This window comes from Cardiocondyla obscurior, linkage group LG27, assembly GCF_019399895.1.
Source record: "Cardiocondyla obscurior isolate alpha-2009 linkage group LG27, Cobs3.1, whole genome shotgun sequence".
NCBI lineage: Eukaryota > Metazoa > Arthropoda > Insecta > Hymenoptera > Formicidae > Cardiocondyla > Cardiocondyla obscurior.
The window spans coordinates 1,638,795-1,651,118 of record NC_091890.1 but is presented as its reverse complement, the minus strand read 5'-3'; the positions used below and the strand labels follow the sequence as shown (position 1 = coordinate 1,651,118).

Below are 12,324 nucleotides of genomic sequence, written 5' to 3'. Positions count from 1 at the left end.
ACGGAAAGAGCGGAAAGAGCGGCTTCGCGTCTGTTACAAGAATTACGAATTATATTGACGGTATGTAATTTAATTTTATTCAAACTTAGAGAGAAAAGAGTGTTTATTCCGCCGAACACGATTTAATACGTAGCGTTTGTAGATTTCGTCGTTGTTGGACCGGCTACGTGCCTCGACTGGTTTCGGAACTACAAGGTTAGATGACGCCAACGATACGGTTTGAAGGTTTGATTTCTTACTTTGCTTGATCAAGAGATTCGTACAATCGTTCATTTCTTCGACTATTTATTAATTGTTTTATTGAATTTCTCGCAGAGATGACTGATCCCGTGCAATCATTTGGGCTTGGCGAACCCACGGACCCGAGCTTAGTATCGTCGGTATCGTCCTCCGGAGGGTAGGCTGTTTCATCTTTTCGGTGAGCAATTATGCATCTTTTTTTATCCCTTTTTTCTGTTTTAAATAGATAAAGATAGTCACATAATTACCTGATAGGTTAATTGATCAAAAAATTGAAACAACTAATTTATAAAAAAAGGCGGAATTTTTACTTTTGAAATATAATTAGCGCTTACAATTAATTAAGCATATTGATTAAAAGCATTGATTTATTGTTGCTTGAAATATAATTATCTCAAACGATTAAAATACTAAATTTAAAAGCCACGTAGATACGAATATAAAAATAGTTAATTATAATACCGGAAGAAATAGAAATAGATTACATTTCGTACGTATATATTTTAAGAACCGTAGAATATATTTTGAGGTAAAGTAGCAGTTGCACGCCAGCGAAAGATGTATTTTGTACATTTAGATAAATTACTTTTTATTGCGTATTTACTTAAGGTCATTCTAAGAATTCATTAACGTAAAATCGACTATTCCATAAGTACCCTACGTGGAATAAGACACTTTCTTGGAATTCTCTCCCCTTTTTCTTCCCCCTTCGGATCGTCTTTCTCTCTCGCTCTTTCTTTGTCTTCTACAATGATTACATTGTCATCGTCACTAACCATACAAAAGCCAGAGAGCAGAGCCTTTTAACTGCCGCTCGCCGTCTTCTGGAACTACGGGGTTCGTCCTGAAAGACGCAATCATGTAAAGTACGATTGCGAATTAAACTGCACGTAACAAGTCGCCGTCGAGATATTTAACACACTTGTAGAAAAATCTATTCTCTTTTTTTCTTCTTTTATTTTTAAATTAAAACCGAAGGATCTGCATGCGATAGAGCACAGCGAATTAAAAAAAAAAAAAAGAAAGACGATACAACGGGAAACAGGATTTTAAATCGATCCGTGAAAAGCGATTCCCATAGCGCCTCGCGACGAAGGAGTTTCCTTCTCACCCTCTCGCTGCCTAACGTCCTATCTAACGGGGTTTTTTTTTCTTTAAAGAAATCGTGTTTCAGCCGCGAAAGTACCGTCGCGAAGGCGGGGTTTGTGATTATAAAGAAGCACCGCGTTGCGCCGATAAGAAATGCCATAACGCTAAAACGAAAAGAGAGAGAGCGAGGGAGAAACGAAGAGGAAAAAATAGATAGAGAATAGGAGAAAGAGAGCGAGAGAAAGAGAGAGATGGGAGAACAAGAAAGAGAAGAATTACTGGCGAGAGAGTGCGAGTGTCCGGAGACCACCCGTTGCAGCAGCGGGTGCGAGGGTGGTCTGACGTAACGTCGCGTTACGTCAGACCGTGCTATAGAGCGGTAAAGGGATGGCGGTGGTGGCGCGTGGGGGCGGACGTGGGCGAGAGGTTCACGGAGTTGGGTCGGAGGGTGCCGGTACGTCAATAGGAGAATCCCTCGGCCGCCGGGTAGGGAAACGAACCCCCGAGTGGGGGAGTTAGCTCATGAAAACTCGCGTTCAAGGGACGCGGAGGGATAAGCCGCCCGCGATACTCCCTCTTTCGCGCCCCTTCCGTTGGGCCCCCCTCCGCCTCCTTTCCCCGCGGTCTACACTTTTGTAATATGTGACTTCCGGTAAACGCACAATTTCCGCGATCGTACGAGCTCGAATGGCCCAAGAACCGCCAAGAGAGTTGCTGTTCTTGCGGGTTGCTTTATTTCTTTTCTTTTTTCTTTCTTTTTCTTTTTTAATAGCAGTTGTTTTTTTTTTTCCGCGATACGGTAATACACGCGGGATCGTTGCCGTAAATGTTAGTTAACGCTAATGTGTCGTAGAAATAAATAAAAGTCCGCGTGGAATGATCGTCGCGATATTTACACGGATCCAGAACACTTGCGAGGGAACGTACGTTTCTTTAAAATTATCCCCCTCGGTCCGCGATGTCGCGATAGCGTGGAGGAAATCGGCGGATCCAGAGGGATCGATGGCTCGATCGAGCTCGGATTCCCTTAATTTCTTCAAGCTCCGTGCGACGTCACGCGACGCGGCATCCCCGAGACGGTCTCGGTATGCATGATTTAGCGGTGTGGCGCTTGCCGTGGGATAGAGACGGCTTCTGTCCATTCACCTATCGGTCAGACACGTCGCTCTAGGCATCGGGCGTTTAGATGCCATAAGTAGTCTGCGGTTACCATTGAGCCTCGTTCAAGAGGGATGATGCGGGGATCACGAGGGACTGCGGGGGGTCGCGCGAAAGGTAGGAAAAACGACGGACGGAGAAAGGGTATTTCCGCGTAGGGGTGGCGGTCAGTGACGTATCGCAACAATGCCGACGTTATCGCCGATCGACCGTACAGGGCGGGGGGGTGGGAAAACGCGGCGTGACCGGCTGGTAACGGGCGCAAAAAACTGCCCCACGAAGCACGGCGCTTACAAATTTTCTCGAGCCCGAGGCGTTAATAAGAACTGTCGTAACTTTGATAACTTACTCGACGGTCTCCTCTCTCTTTCTCCTGCGATAATACGCGAAAACGTGGAGGGAAAGTTGTACCTGATTTGCAAAGGAGTAAACATCAATCCGTCGTAATCGCGATTTGAATAATTACACTTCGCGAATTATACGTGTGATTATTTATTAATTATTTATTTCCGACGTTTTATTGTAGACTTACGTAATTAATTCCGACGCTAAATTAGATTCTTTAAGCGTATTGACTTCGACTTCACAACGGTGACGCGAATATCATTAATTTAATAATTATTCCCTAAAAAGTCGGCGTAAACTCCGGCTACGTTACTGTCTCTCGACGGGGATGAATTGTTATAATTTCAAGGGCGTCGCAAGTGATAGGGGTTGTCGCGATACCGGGAAAACCTTCGCCGAGTAGAACTTTAAAACTTCCACGATGCATGATAGTTTTTCTCGTGCCACGCACTTTAAACTTATTAAAGTTGAACGTGTATAAGTGTTAGGCTCGTAATATTTAGCGAAGCACGTAAAGATCATCGTGAAAGTGTTCCAGTGGCACGGAACCTTGCAACAAAATTCCGTCACTGCGCGATTTTCCGAACGGCGAATAAGGGGTGGCTAGGGACGTCGCGATCGCGTGCGAGAACCCGGACAGCAATGGGGGTTGATTGAGAATTAATAATACAAAGATAAAAAAATTACACACAAGTAGCTTAATCTCCGATCGCCGTGCTTATTGAAACTGGCATTCACTATTTTTTATTAACTTGTACAATGAATAATTCATGAATCACTCTTTTGTTTTTAACTTTTTAAATTTAACTTTGATTAAAAAAACCTTTCCGAGACTTATAAAATTATTTTTTATACTACTGTACTATTTTAATCAAACCAAGAATGAAAAGTAATAATAATATCGCGTCTCTCAAAGTGTGCGTATTTTTTTTACACGCGAATGAGTGAAAGTAAGAAAGATAGGAAGCCGCAAATTTTTTCCCAACTCTTTCAGTTTTGAATTCGACACAATACTCGTGCAATCAGAGGTATTTTTTTCTTTCAAATACATAGTATAACATACACGAGACACGTTAGTGTTTTGATGTCATGCGAGGTTTGTCAACAAAGCCGAAAGCGTTTAGCGGTAGAGGACGAGGGTAGAGACGACGCGTAGTCTCGTCGGAGGGTCTGCGTTGGATCTTCGTGAGACGTCACTGTCGGACAGGGTGGCACGTCAAGGGCGAGCGGCGTGCGTGGGGATGCCTCCGACGGGGTGGGGAGCGTCGCGGCTGACCGGGGCGCAAGAGGGAGGCAGCAGCGTGAGAGGCAGAGAGTGTAACCCCAACGGTAGCCAAAGGTAGCACCGCCACCCGTGCGTTGTCGTGCTTAAAATATGACTTGGGTTGGAGCGCACACGGGATAGTCGTGCGAGGGTAGAAATATCAGCCGTGCGCCCCGGGAGCATATTCCTAGTTTAAGTCAAGTAAAAGACAATAGTGAGTAACGGTTGTTGTCCGGGGGTGGTGAGGCGTGCAACGGGTCTTCGTCGAGAGCAAGGCGAGAGCGAGAGAAAAAGAGAAAGAGAGGAGAGAGACAGAGAGTGAGTGAGTGAGTGAGTGAGAAACGGAGCACAAGGGAGGAAAGTGAGACAACGGGACAGACTGATAACACGGAGGTGGTGAGATCAGACGCTGCCGATCGCCGGGCGAAGTGAACGCGAGGACAGTGGTGCGGTTTTCGGAGATCGCCGTTGCGAACGTATACATATCATTTTATCCTAGTTGCAGAAAGTGCGGGAAACGGGGGGCTCTGCGAGAACAGGGTGAAGTCGCGTGAGGGCGGAAGGCGGATTGCGAGAAGGAGAGTTTGTCGCGCAGCGAGTTTAACGAGCGTACATGGAGAAAAGGAGAGAAAAGGGGAGGAGGAGGAAATGTTACGAGTCCCATTGAGACGCGTATACAAAGATATATATAAAATATAGGTAGATGGATAGCTAGATAGATAGGTAGATATATGTATACACATGCGCAACGCGAGACGTGTGAGTATACTTGGCCCCGTCATCGTCACCGTTATTATCGTCGCCGTGAATGTTTCTGTTTCCGGCCCGAAGCTGTCGGAACAGTGAGATTTCCTGAGAGAAGTTCCGGAAGAAGTGGTTCGACAGAGCTCGTGGGAGAAAAAGGAAAGGGAGAGATATTTCCTCCGGCGGATGATCGCGAGCGAGCTACGTGTCGCCGCCGTCGTGCATATCTTTTATCGTGAACTGTGATTCTTTGTGCCGCTCGTCGAGGGAGGTGGGACAGTGATCTCTGCGACGAGACGGGATAAGGCAGACAAAGCAAGGTAAGATGACACATGTCAACTCTCTTCTTCTCGCGCGATTGCATGCTTTTTCGATCCTTGCGACCGCGGGCCGGAAAGTTAATTGGCCGGTTGAAACCGAAGCTCATCGATAACCGGAAACCGAAGTAATTAATCGGGCCGTTCGATCCGCAAGCTTACATCTCGACTTACATGTCGCTCGTGCGCGAACGTGATATCTCATTCGGGGTGTAAACCAGTTTATGTTACGATTCCTCGCTTGAAATCATATCTTCATGTCTCTTCTAGTTCATTAATTTGCTGCTTTCCATTTACGCTAAACTTCGGATTATTCTCACATCAGTTTATCTTTATTATTTATCGCGGGAAGATAGAACGGCTGGGTTATATGAGTTTTGATATGTAAATGGAAAGCAACTATTGTCGTCGAATGATTTTCACACACGGTGTTAGACAGACGTGATAACCTGCCGAGTTTTGAAGTATCTATAATATAAAATAAACTCCTCGACACTTGTCACATTTAAGTGATAAAATTTTGGTTGAACTTGAGCTTGTTTTCTTCGACGAGAAAATATATTTTCGTTACACTTTATATTATTCTCTTAGACAATAGACAAAATTTAATTTACTAATAATTTGTCTGATATTACACTCCGCGAATTTTCAACATTTATTTATTTGCACAAATTTAATTGCCAATAAAATATTAAAAGTTTCAATTATACACCATATTATCGTTAAATATTGACGTTTTATCATTTTTTGCTGAATTGTTGTCGTCGATTTAACATGCAGAATTTACATCTCGTTTGTTGCGCGTGAAAATTTACTTTAAAATGTTATTTTATCATAATTGTCGGTAGAGCACATATTTTTTTTTTTTTTTTTTTACGCGAAAGACTTTGATCGATAGAAAAAGCAACGTAGAAGAAAACAAAGCACAGGGTCTTCAATCGTGGATTGACAGGACAAATTCGCGGTGAAGCCGTAAAAATTGTTTGATCAAGTCCTCTTATTGCTCTCTTATTGCGGGGTTGACTGGAGAAACGCCAGCAAATATGCGAACGACAAAAGAAACGTAGGGACAAGCGACTTCTTTTACTTGCGAGCACAATGTGCTTTCGATGAAAGCAGATCGACAGGTGTTAATGTAGTAAAATACGTAAAAATAAAAGCACGAGTATCCGAGTTAAACCTTAATGGCAGATTCCCAATTAACATTCAGTTCTCTCTCTCTCTCTTTCTCTTTTTTATTTATTTTTTTGTTTTTTTAATCGAAACGTGTCGAGGTGCAAACATTTTCACGTTACGAATGATCAGGAAATAAACGACTTTCCGCGAGCGAACTTCCCAGAGTGCAATTAAACAATAAAACTTTCACGTTCATTCAAATTCAAGAGAACTTATCTTTCTGTTATCAGACGTTAAGTCTAAACGTCATTCGCCAAACAAATTCGTTTTAATTTATTATAAAATAATTGATTAACGAGATAGTTTGCGGAGGCCAAGTAGCGAGCAAACGTGGTTCTCGCGATTGCTTATCAACCCGAGGCACCTTGGGCGACGAGCCGGCAAGCGGCCCATTTCTCGCCTTTAGGTTTTTTTTTTTTTTATTTTCACTTTAGAGAAACTACTTCCCGACGGCTTGGTCGCGCAAAGGCTCCGAGAGGGCCTAAAAATACCGAGGCGCACTCTCACCTTTACCGTGAGGAATTCCACGCGCGTCGTCCGCCGCGCGAACGTGTCCCGTCGATGAATCACTCTCGCCCTCGTCACGCTAAGAATGGTCGGCATCAATAATCGCGTGATTGTGCGAACAACGTAACGGCCAGCTGACGGTGCTCTCCGCGTTTCCGCGCTTCTCGCCGCGTATTTTTCCCTCGTTATTGCCGCAAGTCGCGGATTATATAGACCGCGTGCGCGTAAACTGGATGAAGGGAGGCACAAAATTGCGGTGAAGGAAAAAAAAGAGTCTACGACAGGCTTATGTTCAGCAGCGAAGTACGAGAGTAGACCGAATGACGATGACGATGATCGCATTCGCGCGAAAATCCGGATACACCCACGGGACGCGTTAAATATTCCCTTTCATGAATACGCGAAATCCGCGCGACGCACTGCACGACGTGCGTGCAACTCTGCGCAGGATTTCGAAGCCCCCGAAGCTCCAGGGGAGTGCGAGATTAAATTATTCATCGTTCGCAACTGCGACGAGAGATGAAGAGAGAGAGAGAGAGATATTTGTAACGACGCTCGCAACGCCAGGCTCAAAACAAAATTATTACCCTTCCTCACCCCCGCGATTTTAACGAGTTTCAACCGCGTGTAACATTCAGGATCGCACTCGTGCGATCGACGAAAATGCAGATTCTCTTTTTGCGTAGTTGAAACCGACAAAGCCATTGTTAAGTCGCGCTTTGTTCTTTTATTTTTATTTTTATTTTTTTTATTTTTTTTTTTTGACACCGTCGGTGGTATCTGTTTCGACACTAACGTTTTATTGCTCGAAAAGTATTACGGAACTTCTGCAAGTATGACCTCCTGATTAAAATTGCGAGCTAATTTGTGGGGTAATTCGGAATACCACCCGCGGGAAAACAGTGCCGACTTTGAGCGGTACAAAAGTTAATTGGGTCAGTAACAACTATTGAGGGATCGAAAAGTGGTGTTTGTTTTGCGAATTAGCGCGTTCATCTGGGTAAAATAATTAATAATTGTTCTAAACGTGTTTGCGCAAAATATGACAAACGTCGAGGTATATCGCTCACCGTAATTTTCGTAACAAACGTACGCCGTATTCCGTATTGTTTTAATTTACGTTGCGTTACTATAAAGAAGATTTGATGAAGCGTCGAGCGAGGGTTCGTATATTCAAGAAGCATTAGAGGATTAATCGATAATGTGTAACTTATCTCGACGAGAATATCTGAAAATTTAAATCCCGGTCATCGCGGGGAATAAAGTTTGTTCGAATAACATCTGGAAGCTGCCGCTATTAAACGTTCATTAAGGTATTATGAATGTACAAACGAGCCGGCTGATCGTGCGGCGCGAGAATTATTCTCTGTATTTTTCAAACGTCTTCCCTCCAACTTGTAGAACATTCGCCGCGAATGAGTAAACCTTTCTCCATTTTGTCGGTAATAAAAAGCCGGCCTCTTTACCTCGTTTACTTAATTGCGCTGTCGGTGTTTTCTCATTCCACCAAGTAGATGAAAAAGAAATCGTGGCCACTCATACGTGGAGCTAATTGAATTCAGTTGTAACACCCGCGATTCTTATTCCCACGGGAATGTTTCATTTTTATTTTCGGAAAATCTCTGAAACAGATAGAGTTTAAAGGATTAAAAAAAAAAAAAGAAAAGAAATAATTACTCTGCAATTTTTTTTAATTAAAAAAATATTATCTGTAATTATTTGAAGATTAATTGACGGTATTAAAATTAATTGTAATCGTTGAAACAGTTCGAATTATGTTGAGATCTCGTCGCACGGTTTCCTCGCTCAACTCGATAGATTTCTTTCCAAGGGTTATGTATCATCTGTCAGCCGAATCGCTGACTTTCGCCACTGACAAGCTCCCTAAGATCGCGAGAATCGTGTCCACCCCCTTTTCACCCTTCAGACATATTGACATGTGCTGAAAGCGGATGCATTGTCCGCCCCGTGTCGGAAGGTACGGTAACACATGTGAGATAGATTTCACGGCGCAGCCATAACTGTCGCCTCCAACAGAAAGACGTTCGGGAATAAAATAAAATATATTTATTTCGTACGGCGGAAACGCATCGGCACGTACCAAAGAAAGTTCTCGCGTACATTTTGCGTATCTCCGGCCTTCGAAACTGCGTGTCGTTACTTACATACGTCGTAAACATGCGTCGTGAAATATTTACGCCGCCTCCACCCGCGACCTTTAGGTCCCCCCAATATTTTATGTCGTTTAAGGAGCTCTTCGGGAACGACGTTACGTGGATATTATTAACTTACGGCGCTTTCGTAATAGTTCCACATGTCTGGTGATTATTTTATAGAATATACGCGCGGCTACACGTGATACATTACGGAAAAAAAAAAAAAAGAAAGAGAAAAAAAAATACAATAGCGCTTTGGCGCGACGCGTTTTAATAACGATCCCGCAATTACATTAATGTGGAAGCCGTAGAACGCTTGAAATTAAATCGCCATTACGGTATATTTGCCGCTGTCTCGAACTAATAATTTAGATATGCCCCGTGGCGTCCGCGAAGCTTGATTATCTCCATCGACGATTGTACGCACAGTGAGTCTGCGTTATCGCGTACCTCTACTACTTACTTCCCCGTTCTGCTTGCTGTGTTATAATTCAGCGACAGTCACGCTTTCGTTAATCTTGTCGCGGTAGAATGAAACGCTGCTTTCTATTTCGATCAAAGTTCAGATAATTTTCAACCGTGACATCATCCTTTAACAATTATTGCAATAAATTTAGAGTGACATCGCAAACAAATTTTTTAAAAATAATTTTGACGTAAATGAAAAGCAGTGTTTCAATAATTTCAGAAACACAAGACAGTCAGATTCACATGCATAAAAAAAAAAAAGAATTTAATTTATAATAAAGCTTAAAAAAATAAAATATAATTCTCTCTCTCTCATACGTTCACGTATGTTTCTGCTCCGTTGTATTAACATAGTTACCGCTCGGCCAAGCGTAAACCGAAATCACGTGCGGAATTCGGCCCCGCTTACGTCGCGACAAAGATGGACCGGTCTCGACTTCTCCTCCACGTTCTAGCTGCGTTTTATCGGGCCGTTTAATTCCCGCGTACGTAGCAGCCGCGGTACACATCGGCTCGAACGTGACGTGACGTGACGTGCTTCGTACTTGACCCAATTTCGCTCGGTTCGCGTCGTCTTTAGCGTTCGCCTGAAAATAGCGCGGCCGAGTAAAATAAGGAGAAAGGCGGACGGGGCAATGATAACTCGATATCGCGAGCTATTAATATACGAAGGTATACGAAGATACGATCCTATACTCCTCGCGACGTGCGGTTCTGATGAGAAATCGTTCGATAACGGCGAACACATCTAAAAGCGAGCTCCGTAAAAATCAGCGTCGCGCACAGCGTGAAAATATATTAATCGCGACACCGGCGAATTTCGGGCCTGCGTGCACGGCGCGATTCCTCCACGGCGATCTAAAAGAGTAGCCTGCAGTTTAATTAATTCGATTAATTAGATTTTGGCCGTCATAGGCTACGTTTTTAATTTTGACTCAATCTGAAAGGTATCCCTCTAATCAGATTGACGATTTTTACAACAGTTGCAAAGCAGCTTCTTCCGCGGGCATCGTTTATTACGCCTGTCGGCGGGCGTTTAATACTCGCGGCTCCGAGACGCGGGCGGATGTTCGAGGAGAGGAGGCGCGAAGTTCAATGAAGACGCGCTTAAGTTCTGGATATCTTCTTAATCTCTCGAGCACGCGGGTGATGGCCGAGTAATCGTGTGTCTGTTTAAGGGGTTGATTTATTGTCCGGCGGTCGCGATAAATCTCGCGAGCGACACGGCCTCGCGATAGTTCCTTAATAAAATTTCACGCGTCTCCACCGCGTCTCCGTTTCGCGTTGACGTCGGGATCGATCTCGCGGGTTCAGGGTTGCGTTGTAAGGCCTCCCTTCTCGATGAGGGAAGCAGCCATACACACATCGGTCGCGCGGAGTGCCCGCCTCTCAGATTTCATCGGTGCCTCTCGATTATTAATTGACAGGCAACAATAATTCTCGCGGAAATGCCCGTAAACGCCGCGCGCATTATACGCGGCACCATTATGACTGCGATATCGAATCGATTAGCAATATTAATGCGCTAATGCATGAACGAGGCACGACGAGGAATAATAACGCCCTCGCGCGCTTTCCGCGCGCGCGTGGAAATTTATGCCTGCGAACCTTTACACGTCCTTCGTCTTTCGTCCGCGAAAATTTAATTCCACATGTCTTCCCGATTAACCTTTGAACTTCCCCGCTGACATCTTGAGGAGGAAGTCTTGCGCAGCGGTTTTAAAAAAAGTATTCTGAAAGGAATCACTTTTTATGAGGTATTTTTTTTTTTTTTAAAGAGAAAAATTATTAATCATACGCGAGTTAATTTTTATGAAACAAAGGTAAATCGATTTGTAATCTGACGGACTCGACTCTTTCGCGTTTTAAAAACATATTTTTTTAAATGTCGCACTCTAATTTATATTTAGAAGTAATAAAAAAATAAAGGTTTAATTTTAAAATTTTATTACGTTAAAGTTCTCTTTAGCGGGAAAATAAGACGTTCGTTAACGTCTACAAATCTTAATTCATATCTGAATCTTTTATCGCCGGCGGGACGAAACGGCAGACGTTCTTTTCGAGGAAAGCGAGAACCTCGAACGTTGCTTAAACTAATTTCTTTCTTATATACTTTAATTAACTCGCGCGTCATGCCGCGAATGTCGGGAAACGATCGTCCGCGCGGCGGGACGCGTTAAAAGGTGAACAACCGTAGAATTTTGTCGCGGCGGCGTATTGATTAACTCGTTCTGGCGTAATGTACGATGCCGTAACGCTATCATTCCGCGCTGCAGTCTGTAGTTCCTCGCGTCGTTAAACGTTCCGCATTTGCATACCGGTTGAACGTCGTCCACGGCGGCCTGTCTCGCCACCGAAAATCAACAAGTCCGCACCGGGACGGGCATTCGGCGCCCCATTGCCTTTTCCGCCCTTTGTAAAAGCGCGTTAATCCGATGCGGGCCGCGTTCCCATCGGGTGACGTTTGAAATTCGAAGTGACACCGAAACACAAAGCGTCAATCGTCGCTGCGGCGTACTCTACGTACCGCCGAACTGCTCGATTTAACAATTAAATTTGCACGAGGGCGCGTCTTAAAACGGCACCGTAATGTGGAACGTGAAATCACGCGCACCTCGCGAGCCTTTAAAAATTCACCAGTCCGTAAATCATTAACGAATCGCACGTGTGACGAAATAATTGCGGTTGTTAAGTATTATCTCGCGCGGCGCCGACGATGGAAATAAGACGGTGACGAGCGAACGTGCGAAAGTTTGAGACTCGGTTGGAGGACGCTGCTTTTTCGGGTTTTTAATTTTTTTTTTTCTTTTTTTTTGGGAGGGAAGCGAATCTCTTATTCATCCGCCAGATCGATTTTGAG

At 44.0% G+C, this 12,324-nt stretch overlaps 1 protein-coding gene across 1 annotated transcript in view; it reads left to right on the top strand.

The window, feature by feature from the left end:
- The first annotated feature begins 126 nt into the window (after nt 1-126).
- The window catches only part of LOC139112208 (solute carrier family 7 member 14), a 58,537-nt gene continuing 46,339 nt past the window's right edge, over nt 127-12,324 (top strand). Inside the window, exons 1-3 of the mRNA XM_070673073.1 lie at nt 127-225; nt 316-418; nt 4,928-5,160. The gene's annotated coding sequence lies outside the window, so the exon portion shown is untranslated. The remainder of the gene's footprint in view (nt 226-315; nt 419-4,927; nt 5,161-12,324) is intronic.